The 20,094-nt window shown below is 40.4% G+C and overlaps 1 protein-coding gene across 4 annotated transcripts in view; it reads right to left on the bottom strand.

Annotated features, from left to right (window-relative positions):
* Positions 1–20,094, bottom strand: part of LOC144042685 (mitochondrial import inner membrane translocase subunit TIM16-like) — a 132,724-nt gene that overhangs the window by 65,619 nt on the left and 47,011 nt on the right. The gene's annotated exons all lie outside the window — the stretch shown is intronic.

The following is a 20,094-nucleotide window of genomic DNA, read 5'->3' as shown; positions in this document are numbered from 1 at the left end:
GTGCCTGTTGCCAGTGTTTCCGGCGTCTACAGTACTAGTGGCTGTAGATATCGGACTACTTTTCAAAGGCAATCTAATCGACGGGATTATTTACACACTTTGATGCTGACAGCCGGACACAGTTGCCGTTCCTAGAGATCAGTTTAATAAACTGAGCTCACTCAATTGTGCAGTTGACGGTCGGCAAAATCACAACTTCTGACGTCACTTTGTCTCACAGACCAAAAACTACTCAACTCGAAATTTCATTTCATACAAAGTGGTGTACATGAAGTAAAAATCAGTCATGGAATAAAGACGGGTAAAACAAAAATAACCAAATAAATTAATAATTATCTTAAGTGGGTAAAAAAAACACAAGTAGGTAAATTAATTAATTAATAACAAAATACAGCAGGCACCATAAAACATTGAAACAATGATGAGTCTCATGCCGAGTCAAACGCCAAAGAACAAAGAATTTAAGTTTTAAGAGTGGGTAGAAAGGGAGGTCGCCTAATATTTAACTGAAGGTCGTTTCCAAAATCCAATGAGAGAGATTTCTCTAAAACTTTCTAGAGAGGAAAATAATGTGCTGTTAAGCACAATTTAAATTTAAGTTAAAAAAATAAAGAAAATGAGTTGATTATCTTGAAATGAAAGTTGATCGATCATTAGTAAGTGGAAATATATTTTTAATGTTTTTTTTACTCATAATTGTTCTTTCACCACGTGAAAATACTTTTTTTTTTAAATCCAAATACCTGATTATTCAATAGAATTTTCCATAGGATATTTGAATACCAAAGTATTCAATAGCTGCAGCACTAGAGGGGACTGCAACCCGCAGTGCTATACTGTACTTATACATAATATAAACGGATAATGAAAGAGACAACCTGACGCTTGGGAAGGGCTGGCCATCGGGAATTTCATGAGTTTCCCAAATGCTTAGTCCATCCACGGCGACTAATTGAATAGTAATGGCTTGATGTCGGCAAACAATGAATCAGCACGTTGGACACTGCACCACTGCTCTCCGGAAAAAATTCAGGCTCAGGAATTTTTTTTTTTACTTTAAGCCCTGGGTATATCTGGTCGCAACACTTTTTTTTTTTTTGTGAAAATATATTTAAAATAAATTTTCTTGAAAAATTCTTGGGTGGTGGCCAGTGTACTTGGTTGGCCCACCCAAGGTGTGGGAAACACTGGGATATACGTCACACGTTTTGACCGATACTACGTCACACGCACATTTGTAGTCACAATAAATGGCGGATGATAAAGTAAGATATGTTTGGGGAGACGAAGAAACACGATTCTTTTTATAATTAATTAAAGAAAAAAAATTATGCAATTTTACATGGCTTTATTAACATCAGCTCTCAATGTAACGACACACTTCACTTCCATGCGGGAGGGACGCCAACAAGACAAACTACGTCCGTTCAGTCCGTCAAAACTAACATTCCCACCTGGAACTCCCCATTGTCCCAAAGTTCCGTCACTACAACGTCATCTTGCGGCGCATATTCGCAAAAGAAGAGCGGACGGAAACAGGCATAAGTCCGTTTTGCGCATTTTCACAAAATTCTCTTAAAAATTTCTAAACATTTGAATGACGACTAATGTCCTCACTAAAGTAAAGAAGACATTTTCAGCCATTAATGCACTCCAAATGCTAAATACTATTGCTAAAAAAACTAACAAAAAACACTACTGCAAACTGCACCTTGTCATTGACTGTTGAAAATTAATCAAAAAGATGATGACATTTTTTTCAGTAGGCTGCAGACAGAATGTTAATGCTAAAAACAATGCTACCACACTGTCCGTAGCAGTCAGTATTAGCATAAAATTGTCAGGCTTCTGTTAGAAAACAAACAAACAAAAAGGTCAGGAAAAGCCAACTAGAACAGCTGAACCTTATTTGGTTAATCAGTTAAAGTTTTAAAATTATCATATCACAAAAACTTGACAATTGAACAGGGGCATGCAGACTTCTAATATTTACTAGACATACAATATTGAGTATTTTTGCAGTCTGCAGACTTGGAATGCTAATGCTAAAAACAATGCTACCATGTCCGTTCCAGTCGTTGCTGGTTAAGTCAAACCTCCCGCCTGTGGGACATGCCCGGAACACCTCTCCAGGGAGGCGTCAAGGAGGCATCCGAACCAGATGCCCGAGATACCTCAACTGGTTCCTCTCAACGCGGAGGAGTAGCGGCTCGACACTGAGTCCCTCCCGGATGACCAAGCTTCTCACCCTATCTCTAAGGGAGAGTCCGGATACCCTGCGGAGGAAACTCATTTCAACCGCTTGCATCCGGGATCTTGTTCTATCGGTCACAACTCAGGACCATAGGTGAGGGTAGGAACACAGATCGACCGGTAAATCGAGAGCTTCACCTTTGGACTCAGCTCCTTCACCACAACGGACCAATACAGAGTCTGCATCACTGCAGACGCTGCACTGATCCGCCTGTCGATCTCCCGCTCCAACCTGCCCTCACTCTTGAACAAGACCCCAAGATACTTGAACTCCTCCACTTGGGGCAGGATCTAATCTCTGACCCGGAGAGGGCACGCCACCCTTTTCCGACTAAAGACCATGGTCTCGGATTTGGAGGTGCTGATCTTCATCCCAACCGCTTCACACATGGCTGCAAACCACTCCAGAATTATTGAATTCTATTTTTATATTCATTTTATTTTCACTTTTATTAAATTTTTTGTTTTGGGCATTTTTCGTCCTCCATATTAAAAAAATTGACGAACACGGCAACGTTTAAGTAATCTGTGGACTGGGACCGCTAAGGCTAAAAATCAAAGCTAGCAACAACATAACACACTTCAATGTGTCTGTCTTAAACTGTTCCCAAAGCTCAAATAAAGAGACTCAAGCCTGCCTTACTCAAGATGATGTAATAAAATCTAGTCACTTAAAAAAAAAAAAAAAAACATTTTAAAGAAGTTTATATGAGGAAAACATTATTGTTATCAACAAATAAATTATATTATTATTCTATTGCCTAATCAATTGTTTGATCCAGCAGCTACCACTATTCAAAACCAACTTGAATCAGACTATTTAGAAGTAATTGAGTATGTGAACAAGATCTTGACGCTCCTATGATCATTTGCGAATGACTCACAGGGCTGTGCTTTTATGAGCGAGTTCTATAAACTAACACTATACACAGGCTGACCACCCATATCTTTTAAGACTGGGATGCTGGTCGGGAATCAAAACAGCATACACATGCACACACCAACAAACAAACACAAATAAACTGTCCCAAGAAAAGTAACTACCTCAACCCATAAAAAAGACCCTGCTGAGTCAATTTGCTCATTGTAAGCCAACTTCCGAGAAATAAAAACACAATGTACTCCCCCTGTGAGTTAGGTAGCCATAACTTTCCATCCTTCCGTTAGTGTTTAGGAAGAATTTTGGGGAAAACGGTAAGGAGAGTGCAACAGATGGGTCCTAATCGTGAGCACATGGTGAACATGGTGGAGCGGCTTCAGGTAAAGAAAACACAGGTGATGTCATGTAACAGCAATGCCTGCAGCTGAAACAATGCATGCATTTCGCTACACAGGCATCTGCTAATGTTCATGTGTGAAAAAGAGAGGTGTGTGTGCATTGTGCTCTTTAATGCCTTTCTTTCCTTACAACAGACTCGCTTTTTGTTCCCCTGGAGTGTAGAGGACCATAGACCCTTGGATGTCAGCCAGCTGTGATGTTCACAGAGAGCACTCAATGCTCCTTATGGTTGCTCCAAGCGACACTATCAATTATCAACCTTGTATATTTTTTTTCCTCCTCTCCCGTTATACTGGAAAAAATCGATCGCAGCTCTCAACTTGAACCGGACTGAAAATCAATATTCGAAGCTGCACTTAGGCAGCCGAGGTCAATGGGACAGTCACACGTTGGTGGACGCTCACTTCTGGTCGCCACATTCTTTATTCAAACATCTGCAGCATGTTTCGATCTGCAGTGGATGAACTCAGGTTTCACTGTTCTTTTTCAGATCTTACAGAAATTGCAACATGACCATTATAGATGATTTATCTTACTTTAGCAGTGTCTTTTGTGGCGTATAAAATATCTGTCGGATAGTGACAACTGCTTTCAACATGGTAGGGTGGGAAACCGGAAAGTGAGGTGTTAAATTTTTGCTAAATTTTATATGAACAGCTAAAAGTGTAAATAAAAAAAAAAATTAAAAAAGAAGAAAAAAATCTGGGAGCAAATTAGGGTTCAGTGTCTTGCTCAAGGACACTTTTGACACAGTCACAAGGGCTGAGGATCGAACCCACAACCACTCTTAACACTGACCCATGCTGCCTTGGTTCCCAGCGAATAACTTAAGATGAGCAGCTATGTGCATTATGGAATAAAAACATCTGTCTTTCCAGTGGTGGCGTACATATTCAAGTTAAAAATTTGCTTGTTTTTCTACAGTTTTAAACTTAATTGGACATGCAACATAACAGTAAGCATTCAAAAGGTGGTTTCAGTGTCAATAAATCCTAAACAGAACCGATTCAGGAGTATTTCCAGAGGCCAAGAATTCAAGTTAAAATACAGTATATTAATATTTGGTCTTTAGTTTTAAAAGGGCCAATTTGACCCAAGACATAACAGGAGATAGTCTTGCACTGTAGCTGTAACTGCATATGTTTGGAAGATTCTTTTATAGGCCTATGAAACCAAGGTTGATTTTTTTGGTTACAATTACAAAAGGTATGTTTGGTGCAAACGCAACATTGCTCATCAACTCAAGAACATCATACTGAACATTTGAACGGGGGGTCCTAGTCAAGATGGAAGGAATGATAAACACTTCCAAATAGCAGTCAGCGTTAGCATAAACTCATCAGGCTTCTGCGAGAAAACAAACAAACAAACAAACAAACAAACAAGTCAGGTAAAGCTAGCAGCTGAGCCTTATTTTGTCAATCAGTTAATCAAAGTTTTCAAATTATTTATTATGATCTAATTTTTTCAGATTCCAAAACTCTGGCATTTGAACAGAGACGTGCAGACTTTTACATCTACTAGGCATATTTAGTATTTTTGCCTTCTAAACGGCCCTTAGTCTCCTGAAACTAACCTCATTAAGTGCCTTCAGGGTCCACAGACTACAGAATGGGATCATCATAAGGTGCAAAAATAAATAAATGACAAACAGGTTCCACAAGAAAAGTTGTGTTTTCCAAAGCCAATGGCAGAATTTGCACATGGCAAACCAGGAAGTGCCGAAGGAGAAGATTCATTATACTATGTGGCTGCATGCTAATAAACACAAAAAGGACTCTGAAAAGTGTAAGAAAAGAAGCGCTGAGTCGGGAGGAAAAGAAAAGCACAGCACCGCTTTGTTTTGAGAAGCTGCTTCTCTGGCTCTGTTTGTTGGCTCTAGCCGAGTTTCCACCGCCGGCTCGCTTGCTCTTCTGCCACACATTCCACCTTCGCTCGCCATTAATCTTTCCCAAGGACTAATAACACACGAGATGCAGTTCCTCTCATGTGCGTAAAATAAACAAGGCCCGCCCGCCAGCGTGTGCAGAATCTAACCTGACATAAAGCAGCGATACATATTTAAAAGCAGAAGGAAGACTTTTACTTTGGCTTGTTCTTGACAGCATGCACACACACAAAAAAAAGGAAAAAAATAAATAAAATAAATAAATAATTTTTTTTTAAAAAAGCATGCACACGTGCTAACACATGAGACTCATTTCACATGCTGTTTAGGACATGATTTAATTTGAAAACAGACAGAACTGTGACTCAAGAGTTGACTTTTTCATGCACTCACTGTAATATGAAAGTCAGGTAAAGCAGTTTTGAACATAAGGAAACTACAATCCCCTTTGTGCAAAGTTGTTTACACAACAAGGCATTTCTGCAAATTTACTGACAGGGTTTTTCCTGTGTACAAAATTCAGAGGTGGCCACCTTCACCTTATTTGCTCTCCACCTCCAGCCTGAGTGACTGATAATGAATGAATGCTTTAACATTATAATAGTCATGTTTTTATTAGAACTATGTGTATCGTTCTTATTATTGAAACGTGCTGGGCGATATGGGAAAAAACTTTTTATCACGATATAGGCTATCTTATATCACAATAACAATATACGATATATTTTTACATTATGACTGTTTATTTTCTTATTTTATTTTTAAGTGACATTAAACAGATCTGTATCAAAAGACAAATGCATCCAGTAGGGCTGCTATATAAAATTATCAAATGTTCACAAAAGAGGCACAGTAAACATTGACATAACTATATATATATATAAAAAAAATATATTTTTTTTTTTACAAATTATTTATTAATCTAAATAGGGGATAAAAAAATGTTTCAGACAGAAATTGTTTAAAAATAAAAAATTATGACATAACATTGATTGTGCAGCTTTCAAGTCAATATCAAAAGTCAGGACATCACATCACTTCCTGTTTAGCTAAGTGTGTAGCATTACTTTTTCTCCCCAGAGACTCATTCAAAGGCCAGGTGTTTTGCTCTTAAAAGTTTGACACGCTCCGCTTTAACGCGGTACCAGTGAGAACTTTGTAAAAAGTGTAATCATCACCCATGCACTTAAATTAATGACAGTTTCACGATAACTTTAGCCGGTTAGCAAAGCGGTTAGCATAGCAAGGCTTCTACTTTTTTTTCTCGTTAATCACGCCTCGTAATCTCTTCGTGAAAACTTCAATACTTGTAACTGAAGAAGTGCTTCTTATACAGCGCCACGGAGGCTGTGGTTACTAACTTATGAGCAAAAGCGCAATGTGTTTATGTGCAGTATTAGCCAGCCGAAGCTCGTTTAACGTTGATGCTAAAATGTGTTTGCTGCACATTTAGACCCGCAAACTGCTTCACACAGCTGTCACTATTTCAATGAGCCGAAAGGAATAACCAGCCTGCTTTGAGGTGGCCTTAAAAATCAAAATGTTATGTAATAATCACGGGTTTGTTATTTTAGTTAAGTTTTTCAAAGTAGTAGCATTCTTTATTTGCATTTACCCACCTCGTTTTAATTTTCATTGGTTACAAGCGGTTCAGATAATGGATGGATGCTAGGTTTACTTTGGCACCGTAAGCTTGTAATGCATGACGGCTATGTATAATTCACTGCCATGTCCACTTGTTCAAGCTGCCACCTGGTGACAGCTGTGTGAAACAAACATGCAGAATGAATGCTTTCGTCTGTCAAACAAGCATTCTCTGTCACTTTCCTTTTTTTGTTTTTTGCTGTAAGTGACAAATGACGATAGACACGATAGGAAGAAAATGACACGATCCATTTTTTCGTCTTCACGTCATATCGCCCAGCACTACATGGAATTATTATATGTTGTTTATAAAAAATGGAAGTGAGTCAGTTGACCGATACGCAACCCTTGAGTAGTCACCGCTACTGATACCAAATACCGATACCACTGGTAAATAAAATCCCCCACCCATAAATGACAGATGATTTTAAAGAAAGACCTATATATCCCGATATATTTTCCTTAAAATTGCATGAAGTTAATGGCTACTTTGTATTCGCTGAGAGAACAGACTTGAAAACACCTCTGCTTGCGTACAAGTCTCTTCATGGTCTATAGCGCCAACCTCTCTCTGACATGCTCGAGCCGTATGAACCTTATTGTGCTATGAGTGGTCACTTGGCTGGTGCGGCAAAAGACTAAACATGGTGAGGCGACCTTTCAGTTTTTTACTGCTTAAAACTGCGACAGTCTTCCAGAGCACGTGAGATGGGCCTCAACTATGACAAATCCAGACGGAAAACATTTGCATTTATCTGTGCATATGACATTTGTCTTTTATCTACATTTTCATGTTTTAGGGAATGCTTTTAATTGCCTTCTTTACATTTTATGTAGCTATATATCACTTTGAATTGCACCGTGTACAAATTGTGCTCTACAATAAACTTGTCTTGTCTTGCCTTAGGTCTGGCACACACAAGGATTTTTCAAGGATCTCATTGCAGCACACCACACACATTACGATTCTGTTCCACCACTAATCTAGAATCCAGTCCTCTAAGACAGATACTGTACCTCGTGTGATCTAACAAAAACAAAGAAAAAAACGTAGCAACAGGCTGGGAATCACATGAAGCAATACGAAATAGTACATGAAAGGAGGGAGTGATAGTGGTCTACGGACAAATCCTGATCTAAAAAATAAAAAAAGTGTAAAAAAATCCTGAAGACAGCGTGAAAGAGGACTTTATAGTCAATTGAGCAAGTTAGAGTTGAGTTTTTAAATTACGCTTATAGTTGGTGTTATCCTGATAACTTTGAGTTTTGGGTAGGACATGTTTATGTTTTAAGCTCGCTTTCCTGGTCCTCAATCAGGTGGCCTTTTGATTGGCTACATTCCATTTCACGTCACAATTCATGGAGTCCTGAATCGGGGGTTGATGGCTTTCCCCACACGAGGATCTTTGGCCATAAATATCGTCGGTCCTGTTTTCGGACGCTATTATCCAGACAATTGCACTCATCTCGAACCACAAGGTAATCATATAGGATCATTTTTTGAAGCTGTCTGTGGTTGGGAACGAGACAAACGGGACCAAAACCAAGCCCAATTACGGTATCTTTATGCGTGTACCAGGCCGATCCATTTAGAGGTTGTAATGAATATAATGCTTACAGTTTATGGTCGCTTCCTGCTCTTTTATTTTTTTTACTAATATAGCCAGCCTCATACTTTTCACTGTTTTCACACATACTTAATGCATTAACCATTGGTGCCAGCTTGTGTCCTGATATGCAATTTGTAACCTTTATCGTGTGAAACCTCACGCATTATTTAATGAATGAATTCATTTGAGTCAAATCCAATGCGTTCCTGGCACACGGTGCAACTTAATTTCTTTTTTTTAACAGCCAACTACTTTGGCTGGATGTGACAGCTGCCAATCATGTTGTGCAAGCTGTTGAAAGTTTTTGTTTTTTTCAGCACAGGCTGTCAGACAGAATCCTTCCTGCAGCATTAAAAAGAGGAACTGGGGCCCATCGCAAACAGAGAAGACATTGTGTGTTAAAAAGCAACATAAAAAAAGGAGGCTGCAACATGCCAAGTGAGAATCACAGCCATTTTGACAAGACTTTGCTTGTATTCACTTTAGAACGCGCCAACATATACCGGGCGCCAGCATGAGTCAGCGCTATGGTCTCTTAATCGTAGGTAAAACGGGGTGATAGTTAGGGTTAAGTTAGGATTTGAAGGCTTTCCCAGATTTAAAAACACACCAAATTTCACAGTCATGTTCATCAAGCTATAGAGATATAAGCGATATCTCGGGACCCTTCAAAAGACCACTGATTCAAGAGACTCCGTAGTCCAATCATTACCAACCATAGTTGGGTAGGTTTTCGTCATACTGTGTAGACTTTGGATGACAGGAAACTCTGAGAACTCCGCTCCATAAAGTGGAAGCTCAGCCAACCGCCATGTTTGTGTCACAGTCTAAACCTTACTCGGGATGCTCCAATTTACTTCAGTTCAAAACCTACACATTTCCAAGTCTATCCGTCCGTGACCGTTGCATTTAACTTCTGACATGGCACTGAGGAATTAGAAGCTTGACACTAGTGTATAAATTGAGGTTTGAATTGAGCGTTGGTTTATAGATCTCACTCAGAAAACATTGCTTGTTTTCTAAAGAAAATCTTGTTAGGATTTGTGATTCAGGTGACTACTCCCTGTTTTTTTTTTACCCCCCAGAAACTTAGTGGAAGGAGGGACCAACAAAGATCTGTTTTTTCAATGGAATGTAATCAAGCCTGATGCCAAGAAGATTGTAGGTTGTGACATTCTTTACAAGCATAATGATGGAGAATGATGATCAACCAGTAAAGGCATTTTATTTATGAGGATGTGGAGCAAGGTATTTCCTTAAGTGGAATAAAGAGGGGGGAGGGGTGAATAGAGAGATTACTATAGATATAGATTTAACTTCAATATAAACAATGCACAGCAGGCTACATCTTAACATTGTCTTATAGATGACCAAGCAAATAGTTTGTCTTTAGTATGCACCGCGGGCAAATAAAGATGTTTGAGTCCCCTGGGTCAGACACTAGAATACCCCCGATGTAGGTAGAAGGATTTCAAGAGGACAGAACAGGAGTGCATGTTGCTAAAAGCCATCTTTTCACAATGTGTCAAGTTCAGACCAGTCTTCCGGAAGATAAGTCAGATAAAAATAATCCCTCATTAGCCTTCAAGACGGTTTGCCAGCCCAAAGCAAGCTTTTTGACCTTGCGTGGCCTTTAAAAAAAAAAGAAGAAGAAAAGGAAAACAACTGGGATGAAGTGAAGAATCAAGATGAACAGCTGTTTTTAGCGCCAGAAGTGAGAAGAAACGCCAGAGGCCAAGTCTAAAAACTTCAGTGGTGAACTCCAGTGATGGTGGCCAAACAGTTTCAGATGTCAACTCAGGCACCAATGCCGATCAGGATGTGACTAGATGAATTCATTGCATCCAATTTATAGCTAGTTTATTTCCTCAATTGCAGATGAGTGGAGGCTTTTATATGTACCTAGGCATTTTCATAATAAACAAAAAGTTGGCAATTTTTTCACAAATAAAACGATCAACTATCTTGCCATATGCCAAATGAAACAAAATGAATAAGATAAATACGGGGAAGTAGCAAGCACAGAGGCCAAATTAATCTGAAGTACATAATCAAAATGAAATAAAGAAAGAAAGAAAGGTCAATCAATCACTGTTACAAATGTTGCCTTCACATTTGGGATGTGAGAGCTTCAGGGAGGTTGTTAGCAATAAAGCCTCCACATCTCAATTGAGTCGAGAGACTGTTTTATGTGCTGCAGTGCTGCTGTTTTGATTAGCGGTGGAGTTAAATGGACTCAGCAGTTCAATTTTTTTACGTCTATGTTTGAACTTAATCAGTTACTATAAGGGTTGCAAAAACCAGGGAATTTTCAAAATTGGAAACTATCCATGGGAATTCATGTGAATTTATGAGAACAAAGCAGAATTTATAAAATTGAAGTTTGCCTGTCATATGCAACCTGGAACGTTTTATCTCTATTTTTTGATAGATCTCCCAATCTGAGGGAGGCAATCCTACATGGATGTCATAACCAGTGTCTATAACAGGAAGGAGCACGAAACCAGCCACAAACAAACTGAGGTGAGACATTTTCTCCAGGTATACCAGGGCCAATACATTCGGCACACCTCACATTTAGTCATACATTAATACAGGAAACTACTTGTGGTAAATGAGGAAATTCATTATGTGGAATATTATTCAAAACATTGCAGCTTAGTGCATGTGTGGGGTTTGGAGACTGGTCTGGACTAGTCTGGGACCATGCATTTTCATCGCCACTTGGTAGACAACACTATTCCCATGCATGCAAGTAGCAACCAATCTGAATGTGTATAAAAAAACACACACAAAAAACATGAGGCTCCAAAGATGATAAACAAAAGATAAAAAGACAGTTTTCATCCACATCAGTCCAACTAATTACCTTTCCGCTTAAACATGTCCATCCAGCCTAAACACAAATGATCACTGTCAGAACATAATGGCAGGCTTAAAAATCCCCCCGCTAAAGTGACCCTTGAACCCTGGCCTATGAACCCTAAGCCTGCAGGAATGGGCCCATCGACTTCCGGCCAACAGACACCTGTTCAGGCCGACTGCTGAAAACACAAAGTAATAGGTTGATGTGGGTTCCACATGAGGTTATTGGAGCTTAGCACGCACGCACGCACGCACGCACGCACGCACGCACGCACGCACGCACGCACGCACGCACGCACGCACACACACACACACACACACACACACACACACACACACACACACACACAGCTAATCCTGTCAGTAGGAAGGGTCTGGACAGTCACAAGTGTCTGGTAGCTGATTAGTCGTGATCTAGTGAACGAGTAGCAGACCAGGATATGGCTATTTTTTATTTATTTTTTTACAGGCTAGTCTGTAGTCATTAGACCGCTTGTTTATGTATCCTGATTGGTCAAGGCTAAATAGGCATGTAGGCGCAAAGAGGTCCTTTTATGTACCAGAAAATTCTAAACAAAATACACATAACATTTCAAGTCCAATATATGGTGATTTTTTTTTACATTTTGTCATAATGATACATTTAGTGTTCCAACTGTTAATCTTATCTTGTTGTTACTGACTGTCTTTCAGACCCAACTGCTCTTATTCATTCTGTATTGAAGATAAGCAAAGACTACACCTTAGAGGAGAACCCTTGCTTAATGAATGAAATTTGTAGCGCAGGGGATTGATGCTACATTGAGTCTTGATTAATGCATGCAGGCCACAATGCACCAAGAGAAGCGATGATTGTAATTACTGTGATTTATTGAACAAAGTTTCAACAACCTTGGATAAACTTCGATTGATGCATGAGCCATTAACCTAGGAAATGATGGCTGATTTCAATACAAAATGTCAATGTTTCATTAATGACATTGAGAGCTTTGTGGAAACTGCTTCATTTGACCTTGCTGCACATCATCACAAAATCAGAGGAATATAAAAGACATTTTAGCTTTGTGAGTATCCGTATCAGCTTACGACGGTATCAACATATGATGTCTTGAAGTTACGAACAGTGTGCAATAAACTCATCTGCAGTGGCGTAAAAAAACTGTGATTGGTTGTTTTATATTTATGGCCTAGAAGTGTTTTAATACAAATATGTACTGCAATTATGACTGCTGCATTACCATGGCTTAGCGATACGCACTAATACATCTTCTTTTGGCACAAAATGACACATTCAGTTACAGCTGTAGTTACGTGTTTTTCCATTAGATTTTTGGCCTAGAAGTATTTTTAAGAAGCTTATCTTGGATTTGTAAACGTGTATGTGTAGTGTTGTGATTTTAAGAACAATTTCAGGTTAGTTTGCCTCGACAGGAATGAAACTAAGTCATAAACCTAGAACCCCCTGAATTCAGTTGGATCACTTTTTGTTGTTAAAGTAATAATGTCAAGCACAACCACAATTCAAAACCATGAAACTGCAACATAATACAATCATTTATACAGCTAGAGTGCCTTGCTGCCTCATGTACACTCACAAGGAACCAGAATTGACTTCTGTCTGGTGTGCAGCGATGAGTGCCAAAAGTCACTCGCAGCGCCACAGCAGTCGCAACTTGGCGAGCGTCAGAGTGCTTTGTTCGAGGGTAGTAGCGTGCCAGACCGTCTGTTGCTTCCCTTCGCCTCAGCGCAGTGCGAAAGCCACCACCACGTTAAACAAACATAAACAGGGGTGACCACTGGGCAAGCCGACGCCGCGTGCCTGGTGGGTGCCTGCCAGCCTGGGCTGTGGCCTGGAAATGGGTGCACCACGCAGCTGAAAGCACTAGTGGCAAAGTGGATGAGTTCAGTGGAAAGTTTGCATCAGTGTGCGCAGAACCCATTGCTGCTATGAGAAGGTAGTAATTCAGCAGACCCCCATACTAATGTAGCCATTACTTCCCAAGCGACCGCAAGCTAAATGTATCCTCCGTGCATAGCAGAAAATAGCACAACTGTGTGGAGCGAGAGGGGAAAGAAGATGATAGAAAAATACACACTGTACGTGGAAGCCCAAGATGGAGCAGGGTGATGGATGGATAACATAAAACTGGAGTCACCAAAAAAGGAAACGACTTAATAGAGACCAGAGAATAAATCTTACAAAAAAGGAGGTGCTATAGATGGATGAAGCATTTCTGAACAGAAGTAAAATGGACAGAAGAGTTGGTGGGGGCGGAGTGGGGGTCTCTCAAGTTCTACCGCTGCATATTTTCCATCTTAAGAGATATAATTTACCGAAACTAAGTGAAGGTCAGAAGCAGGGAACACTGTGCCAACTCCATCTCAGCAGCCAGGACGCATTCTCTCTTTCCTGATTTCCTTTCGTTCTGTCTTTCTTTCTTTCTTTCTGGCCGTCAGCAGCCTGTAACCTTTCGTCTCGCTATCTCATCCGTCAATCTATAAGGGACTTCACCGGTTTTCACATCAGGAGGCATTTACGTCTGCACTGCCAGGGCCACGTGTTGCTTAACAGTCATGGTTTTTGCAGAGTGTGGTTGGAAGGCTGCTGCAGGCTCAACACCTCATATTTATGGGTGAAAATTCAAGGAATAAAAGACGGGAGGACAACAGAAAATGAGTATAGCAGCAAAGGGGTATCAGGTTAGAGCAATATAGCATTTAGAAGACGCCAGAAGTAGGGGTACAGTAGGTGTCTCTTTAGGTAAGACCTACACTAAAGTACCCTAAAGGACACATTATCAGACTGCAAGTTTGATTTTTGTCCATAGGGTTAAGGACTCCCAAGAATGGTACAAAAGCAGTAGCTTTGACAAGCCATTGTGTCTCTGAAGATAGTTCTTTTTCTAAACCAGCTATCCAATCATTCACCTTCAAACCCAAACTCTATGCAACTTTACAGATAATCGAACCAAGTGTGTCTTGAGCTGATGGCGGAAATACAATGTAGAATCATAATCAATGACATGGACCAACGTCACACTTTGGGAGCGGACTTCCTCTCAGTGGTAGTCTGATCCTGCTAAAGTAGAACTACTGAATGTTACAGAAAGTCTTGAAAATCATTATTTTTGATGGATGGTAGGTGTAATGAAGTAGTTGCAGCTCGATGACGGTCTCTCAGGAAGTAGAGTAGCTATGCCATTTCTTAGTAAACTGGGTGAGATCAGTTCTTGTTTTGAAATCTGCTTGTCAGCTAGCAGAGATGGGGGTAAAGGCAACGATGGTCAGGATGTGTGAAGACAATACAGGCCAGCACACACGTGGACGTATGTGTAAATCACTTCTTGCTACTTGTCCAGCAAGTTCGTGTTGTTCCAGTCCAGTGCTCCTGAAAAGCCAGATCCCCTCAGGACATAACCTGGGAAAGTGTGGATGAAAGGCCCAGCAGTTCTCTAGCTTTGTCCTCTTCAGTCTCTTGGGGAACAAGTGGACGTTTAAATATTTTCTTGCGTCAGGGGCCTCCTGCCTTGTCAGTGCTGGTCTTGCGTTCAAATGTTTATGTAAGGATCTTTGTGGAAAAGTTGGTCTTTCACCCTCTCTTTGAGCACTGACCTTTACAAACGGTATTCAGTAGAATCCAGCACAAAGCAAAAACAGCAAGACACATACCACAAAGGTACAATAGCGGAACAAAGCCCAGTTTCACGGGTTTCCAAAAAGTCTATTAACAACACAAGTAAAATATAGAATTCATATTCTTAGTCTACCCAGATAAGCATCACCAAGTCATGCCTGAATGCATCTTAAAAGACATACATTTGTCACCACAACTGTCCAAAGATGAGAAATATTGTTTGGACAGTGATCTATAACGCAAGATTGTCTTTACATGTGAGTATAAAAGATATTAAGTGCATGGGACTGACCATTCTTAATTGCCTGTAGCAATGCAGGCCCTCCGCCTCACGCTTGGGCTGCAATATAAGACACACCTGTGCCTCAAATGCCCCCAATGCACTCCATGCACACCAGATGATGGAACAAAGCCCCTATGTAAGGAGGTTAATGGCATTGCAAAGCGCGTTGTCTCCACACGTCTCAAGGCAGTGGGAGGCCAGTGCAATAGGCTTAAAGGAAGAGTGGGTTTTCAAACATAAGGGCAGAATCCAGGATTCACAATAATTATTACGTTATCCTATTAGCATAGTTGTCATAAGTCTTATTTCAATTTTTTCAGAAAAACACAATATAAACAAGAAGTATGGCGGTGGCCTAAAAGTAAAAGCCAAAAGATGGTATTTCAGCATGAGGGAAAAACAAGTTGACCAATTTAGGTAATAATAGTCTACAATCTGGAATTAAAATAAACAGGTGATAGATTTTGGACATTGGACTGGTGGTTAGCATATCTGCCTCACAGTTCTGACATTCGGTGTTTGAATCAACTTCAATCTTCCTGTATGGAGTTCCTATATGGGCTTGCTGTATCAACTTCCTGTATGGAGTTTGTTACTTGCGTGGGTTATCTCCAGATACTCTGGCTTTAAATTCCGAATATATGCATGCTAGGTTCATTGAAGACTAACTTGTCCATGGGTGTGAATTTGAATGTAATTGTCAATATGTGCCATGCAATTCACTGGCAACCAATTCAGTGCGTATCTCACCTTTCACCCAAAATTAGCTGGGATAGGCCACCCAACATCCTAATGAAGATGGACTGATAGATTTGAGGTACTTATATTAACTCTATTTTTAAAATGTGAAGGAACCATGAAGAAACAAGATAAAAAATTAAAACCCTCGCTACTGTGGACCTCAACCTATATTACCAACACTGCTTTCCTCATACCCAAGTTAAAGAAGTTTAGGACAAACCACAGAAAGGGAACAATAGAGGTCTTACACCTCCACAAATCAGGAGACCGTCTCTCTAACCAGTTGGCCCCTGGGCCCCCCCCCCCACCATTGCACAAAATGTCCACACAATTGCCGGCTGACTAATTGACCTCACTGAAATAACGTTAGGTGGCTTCATACAGAGTTGATGTTCAAACAGAAAAGTCTACAGAGCCCTCTCAGCTGGAGTCCCAACCCCAAGGGTCCTCAACCTTTTCTTCTTTTCTTCCACTCATAGCTTGCTTTTGCACAATAGGCAAATTATTTCCTGGCCACCACAACATGGCCAACTCTTCCACTTTCTACATTTCCATGAATAATTTTAATCACGAGTGCACTTGCGTTGGACACAGAGCCCCAAGAAGGAGCACAAAGAGGCCCATGCAGGTGCAGGGAAGCTTTTGTTGTCATAATATTTCCTGACAGATGAGAGAAATTTGACAGGCAGCAATCTGGCTCAATGCTTTATCTTGCTTACATTTTAACAGTGTGCTGCAAACACAAGGGGCGAGGGCAGTGAGCATGGACCAGGAAAAAGTCATCTGTGATAACTACTGTGTAAGCGACCAGAGAATGCAATCAAATGATAAAAAGCAGTAACAAAAAAACAAACAAATAGAAGTAAACTGGATGTTACATCAGATCAGCCCCATTGCCACTAAATGAAGCGTGGCATATTTTTCCCTTCCTGGCTGGCACTGACTTGTTTCCATAACGTGGGAGGACAAATGGCAGCCACATGGCAAGTGACATCAACTAGCCAGGGGTACATGTATCCCCCCTGCCACCAACCAATCATGCAAATTCACTCCTGATGATTCCTTTCCAGCCAGCAGGGTGAGGGACTCACATGACTTTTTTTTTGGTCTCCAAGAGGATATGAGAGGAAATGTTGTAAACTCAATAGAAAAGTGACATTTGAGATGGATTCATGTTTGTGCAGTACCAATTTGGGGCATTAAATCATGGGCTTGGGTAAACTATTATATGTCTTGGTTCAGCAATCAGGAAAATAGCATATTACTGTACTTACAGCCCCAAAATATTGGTTTTAGCTCAAACCACAGCTATATACTGTAGTTTCACTGCAGCTTTTCTGTTCTTCTATGCGATATAATAGTCTACTGTTGATGCATGAGAGAGCAAAAGATGTCACTGTCAGGTTAACAAAGCAGTGAATCAAATGTGATTGCACTGTATATTTCTGTAGTTTGGGTACAATGAGAATCCTTGGGACTGGTGTTCAGCAAATAAAAATGAAATCTTCAACTTTATATCATTAGTTCATAAATTTTGCATCTCTACTGAACAGTGCCTACTCAACACTGGCTGGTTCCACTTGCTTCATGAACAGTGCTGCCCAAAGTGAAAACTTTGTTAGAAGAGTTAATAGTCGGTTCAAGCAAAGTAAAACTAATCGAATCAAGACTTCCACGCAAAATATTTGAGATGGGTAAGAACTATTAATAAGAATTTTCCCTCTCACTGAAGTCTGTGTGTCTGTTTTTCAGAGTTCACCAGAATCCCATCCTATCGTTCCCTTTGGGACGTTCCTATCCTTTGTCAAGCTCTGAGGTGTGCAGTGACAATCTGGTCAGAGGCAGCAGCGGAGGCTGCGGGGGCTGTGTGGTGGGCGGAAACCATCTACTAATGGGAAACACACTTCTCTTCACCGCTGAAATCATTTTTTCCCTCCCTCTTCCACAGTAAAGAGTATCATCATGATTTTTAAAAAGCCTTTTAGTTGCTCAATTTTGTAACGGGGCAACGGTGTAACTTCTAAAAACGTGTACGACTGTCAAAACAGAGTATAAGAATTAAATCACACAGATAAGATTGGAAACCCCGGAGTGACAAGATAATTACGAGCAAATGGGACCCGGAATATTTACAATCACCCAAACTGCCTGTCGTCTGGCAACTCTCTCTGGACCTGTCAACGTGGCTCCAATGCAATCCTCGCACTGATACTTAATCGCAGTGCGTCCACTCAACTCCTCGCATTGCATCCATATGTTTGCGATGAATGCCCTATGCTGTTTCCACTTAAGGCCCGCATCCCCTGCCAGCCTTCCTCACGTCTTCATCAGAAAGATCAGCTACTGGAGCTTTACCCTCAAGGGAAAGGCGAAACGTGCCAAAATGGAATTGGGATGGCTCAAAACACTGTGAAGGCTTCTGTCCATGGAACAGATCCCAGATGCTATAAAGCTAGCACATTTGATTTGATAAATCGCAAAACAAAATAGATTTTCCATATGTTGACCAAAGCAATATCTGCAGCTGCTGCTTTTTTTTTTTTTTTTTTTTTTGTACAAGACGGAAAGTTGGGCCGGGTCGGACAGTCTCCAAAACTTCAACTACCACGTCCTTTGACGGATCATCATCCGCCAGTTTAGTCTGCTTTAACTTAAAAGTCCAAACCACAAAAGACATTCAAGTGAAGGTGAATGGAAGAAAAGATGGAGGAGGCAGGAAGGAAAGACGGACAAAGAAAGAGAGTCCCCCCTCCATTTTTTTTTCTGTGGCAAGTTCGCACAAAAAGGTCTTTCTAATCCTTGGAGTGCTGAGCGCATACCTGTGGGATGAAACCAAAACCCTCTGTGAATTATATTAAATATCCCATGCCAAACACACTGCATACTTCCATCTGTGTGTGCGTTTTTTTTTTTTTTTTTAACTCCATTAGGTTTTGTACTCAAAGGAAATTTCAAATAGAATTCCAGATACCGGGAAGTCAGCAAAACTTTAAGTCAACTAGTGCGGAAAGACAACAGATTCATGAGTGGGAGAAAGACGACTCTTGATGTTTTGCATTTGTGCCATTCTGAGAGTGATGGTTCAACCTTTGATCTTAATCTAGCCACCAATTCCGGTCCTCGAGGTCCAGAGTCCTGAAGGTTTTACATGTTTACGTCTACCGACACACTTGATACTAATAATCTGGATCGTTATCAGGCATGCTGATTAGCTGATTATATAAATCAGGTGTGCTAGCGGGCAGAAACATCTAAAATCTGCAGGACTCCGGACCTCGAACTGGAATTGGTGAACCCTGTTCTAAGACATTTAATGCGCTTACATTAGCTTCAACAAAAAGCCCTCCAAGGTTCATAGATGGTGTTTATAACAAGGAACCTAAAATTAAAGCAAAAATACATTGCATGTGCTAACACTAGTTAGCATGGTACTCTGATTAATATTGCATTTGTAGGATAAGAATTCAACAAAATAATTAATCAACGTGTGACAGTGCCACTGTTTGTCGAAAACGTAATCAGCTGCAGCCCAGCAGTGACTAGGGGCTCAAAAAGTCTGTGGCAATCATCGCAGGCCTCTTTACAATACAATACGAGGCGTCAGAATCAATATTGCACATTTATTTGTAAATAGGCATTTATGATGTGTTACTTGCGCAGAGTTGTGTAAACGAGCAGCCTCTTTAAAGTGAATTTAATTAACTTTTTTGTTTTTAAGTGCACGTGCAAGCGAGAGAAAGAAGAGATTGAGGGATGGTGGGTTGTCACGGAGGAAAGAAACACATAGGGGTGCCTTTGCAGTTTGTTTGCATTGCCCAAATAAATAAATAAAGTGTATGTGTGTAAAAAAATAGCTCACCAGTGAAGGTACACTGTCTTGCTGGGAAAAAAAACAAA

This window comes from Vanacampus margaritifer, chromosome 2, assembly GCF_051991255.1.
Source record: "Vanacampus margaritifer isolate UIUO_Vmar chromosome 2, RoL_Vmar_1.0, whole genome shotgun sequence".
NCBI classification, from domain to species: domain Eukaryota; kingdom Metazoa; phylum Chordata; class Actinopteri; order Syngnathiformes; family Syngnathidae; genus Vanacampus; species Vanacampus margaritifer.
Note: the sequence above shows the minus strand (reverse complement) of the source record. Positions and strands in the feature narration are given on the sequence as shown.